The sequence below is a fragment of the Phoenix dactylifera genome, unplaced genomic scaffold (assembly GCF_009389715.1).
Source record: "Phoenix dactylifera cultivar Barhee BC4 unplaced genomic scaffold, palm_55x_up_171113_PBpolish2nd_filt_p 000297F, whole genome shotgun sequence".
Lineage (NCBI taxonomy): Eukaryota > Viridiplantae > Streptophyta > Magnoliopsida > Arecales > Arecaceae > Phoenix > Phoenix dactylifera.
Window position 1 is genome coordinate 106,131 of NW_024067774.1, and position 3,469 is coordinate 109,599.

The 3,469-nt window shown below is 40.4% G+C and overlaps 1 non-coding gene across 1 annotated transcript; it reads left to right on the plus strand.

The window, feature by feature from the left end:
• The first annotated feature begins 2,716 nt into the window (after positions 1-2,716).
• LOC120105481 lies at positions 2,717-2,823 on the plus strand. The gene has a single exon (XR_005507887.1). It is a non-coding gene; the product is annotated as a small nucleolar RNA R71 (small nucleolar RNA).
• The last annotated feature ends 646 nt before the right edge of the window (positions 2,824-3,469 follow it).

Here is a 3,469-nt window from a genome sequence, read left to right on the forward strand (position 1 = left end):
CAGAATTTCCTTGAGATTCATTGGCAGTGGGTCCATGTCTCCAGCTAAAGTTAGGATGGTTTCGCCAATTAGGATTATATGTTTCTGGAAATGGTCTTTTATAAGTATTGGTGAAATTTGCTTGATCATGCAACACTTCTTGAAAAGCAGTGATGACCCAAAGATTGATTCATAGATTGATTTTGATGATCACAAAACCTTGAAGTATAGATACTAATGTTTATGTTGCAAGGAGAAAGATATTTATTTTGCAAGGAACATAGCAAGTTGGGAGAACACAAGAAGGCCTCCAAAGCTCTCAAGTTGGAAGAAAGCTACAATTTATTGGCCCAAGCTTAAAGTTCAAAGGATTCAAATTGGAGGAGTAAAATCAAAGAAAAAAATTCAAAAGAATAGTCTTCGAGTCGACTCCTGAGGAATTCGAGTCGACTCCAATGTTTACCGAGTCGACTCCGGGGAAGTATGAGTCGACTCCTAGGAGTCACAGGCAGAAAAGTCAGAGAGCAGTTTTTCGGGTCTGAAATTCGAGTCGACTCCAGTGGAACGCGAGTCGACTCCGATGGTTGGCAGGTCGACTCCAAAGAAAGCAAGAGTCGACTCTCAGCGGTACATAAAGAAAAAGTCAGAGAGCATTTCATGGACTCTGAGATTCGAGTCGACTCCCGCAATACACGAGTCGACTCCGAGACTGCGCGACCATCAACAGACAGAAGATCAAGTTACTGCCTCTGAGATTCGAGTCGACTCCCAGACAGCTCGAGTCGACTCCACGATAGCTTCACGTCAAAAGGGAGAAGACCAACTTTCAGAAACTGAGAGCCGAGTCGACTCCGAGGAAGTTCGAGTCGACTCCAAGACTGGATGAGCCAAAAGACAGAGGATCGGGAGTTCGGGCTCTGAGATTCGAGTCGACTCCCAGGACAGTCGAGTCGACTCGAGTGGATCAAATTCAAAATTGGATCCACGGACTTCAGTGGATGAGCCGACTCCGAAATTGCCAAGTCAGCTCCAGAAGTTGGCGAGTCGACTCCAGGTTAAGACGAGTCGACTCCCAGTCAAGGCATGCACTTTAATTCAAATTTGGAACAGTGGCCGAGTCGTCTCCAGTAAAGCACGAGCCGACTCCTGCAACAGGCGAGTCGACTCCTGATCGCGCGAGTCGACTCCAATCCCAACGGTAATATTGTCAGGAAGTGCAGACTGTGTCCAACGGCTCTATTTTTGTCTCTAACGGCTATATTCTTGTTTCCACGCCATCTAAAGCTATAAAAACAAGAAGAGAGCTAGGAGAGAACTTATGGAAGTGGGAGAGATCATCTAGGAAAGAGATCTCAAAGAGATTACAAAGGAAATCTCCCATAAGCACAAAAGGGCCATCCAAAACGAAATAGAGAGAAGAAGAGCATCCAAGTGAATTCGAAAGCTTCCTCTCCATCCGTGTGCTGCCTCGGGGATCCTCTACTTCATGCCAAATCAGAGGAGGATCAAGTAAAGAAGAAGCCGAGCTCCTCCATCTTCAAAACTCGTTTGAGGGCTTCTCTTTACTCTATTTGTTTATATTGTCATATCTGCTTGTTTAAGAAGCTTTGATTTGTTTTTATTCTTTGTTTTAATATCTTGTAACTTGATTCAATCAAGGGATTGAATCAAGGGGTTAAAGGTTTGTTGGTGAGCCAAAGGGAAAACCAACGGTGTAAGGTTTGTTGGTGAGCCAAAGGGAAAACCAACGGTGTAAGGTTTGTTGGTGAGCCAAAGGGAAAACCAACGGGATTAAGGTTTGTTGGTGAGCCAAAGGGAAAACCAACGGGGTTTAGGTTTGTTGGTGAGCCGAGGGTAAAACCAACGTGTAAGGATTTGATTGTGAGCCCGGGAAAACAATCGGGGTTGGTTCTAGTCGGTGAGCCTGGAAAAACCGACCGAGTTCGTTGTGCGCTCGTAAAACAACAAGTTGGGTTGTGAGCTTGTAAAACAACCGGCTGTAATCGGTAGGATTATAGTGAAATTCCCAAGAGGTCTTGGGGAGTGGATGTAGGTGCTGGGGTGCACCGAACCACTATATGTCCTTTGTGTTTGTAATGCCTCTAGTTATTGTCTAACTAACACACTTACTTACTTAGATAAATTGCTTGCTTAATTCTTATCCGCACATCCTTTAGTTGCAAGCATATTTAATCAAGTCGAAGTCTATACATCAAACCCTTGCTAAGTTTAACTTTCACTGTGCATCTATACAACTTAGCATAGTTAATCATAAAGTTTTAGAAGTAGCATAAAAGTTTTAAAAGACCCAATTCACCCCCCCTCTTGGGTTGTATCTACTGGGCAACAAGCAGGGATTGTAGGACAATCCTTGGTCACATGTGCATTACTCTCGCAAATTCCACATATACTTTCAACAATAGTTTGTGCTTTTCCTATATTGGCTTTGCTTAATTCCATGGCTTCAACCTTCCTAGTTAGATTAGCAATTTTTACATTGACATCATTATCATCTTTAATAAGATATATTCCTCCTTTTGCATTAGGTGCTATTTTAGATTTTTCATTTTTATCTGTTGTATCCCAAGCTTGTGCATTTTCTCCTAAAAGATCAAAATAATCCCAGGCTTCATTTGGTTCCTTACTCATGAATTCACCATTATACATCATTTCTACAAATTGTCTCATATTGGAGGACAAACCATCATAAAAGAAACTAATGACCCTCCAAATTTCATATCCATGATGTGGGCAAGTAAGAAGAAGGTCCTTAAATCTTTCCCAACACTGAAAAAATGTTTCCCCATCTTTTTGTACAAAGTTCATGATATTTCTTCTAAGTGTGTTTGTTTTATGTGTTGGGAAGAATTTCTTTAAAAATTCTCTTGTCATTTCTTGCCAGGTAGCTATGGTCCTAGGCCTTAAGGAGTGTAACCATGACTTAGCTTTCTCCTTTAAAGAAAAAGGAAATAACTTAAGCTTAACTACTTCTTCAGTGACATCATTGAAATGAAGTGTTGAACACACTTCATCAAATTCTTTTAGGTGCAAATAGGGACTTTCAGAATCAAGTCCGTGAAACTTTGGAAGTAATTGGATTATTCCTGGTTTCATGTCAAAAGCTCCCGCAGCAGTAGGAATAACCATACAAGATGGGGTACTGGTCCTAGTGGGTTGTAGATAATCACGAAGCGTTCTAATAGGTAAATCATCTTGAAATTCATTATCTCCCTGATTACTACCATTATCTTCCATTTGATTATTTGAACTTTTATCCCTAGATTCAACTCGGAATAATCTTTTCGTTTTATCCCTTTGCCACAACCGCATATACTGACCAATTAACCAGTCGATTTTTTTTAAATTATTAGTATTATTATTATTTATTTATTTATTTATTTTGTATATATATATTTTTTTAGAGTTTTGGATGAGTATGAATATTACCTAAAGCTATGAATATTGACACCCTGCTACTAAAATTATTCAC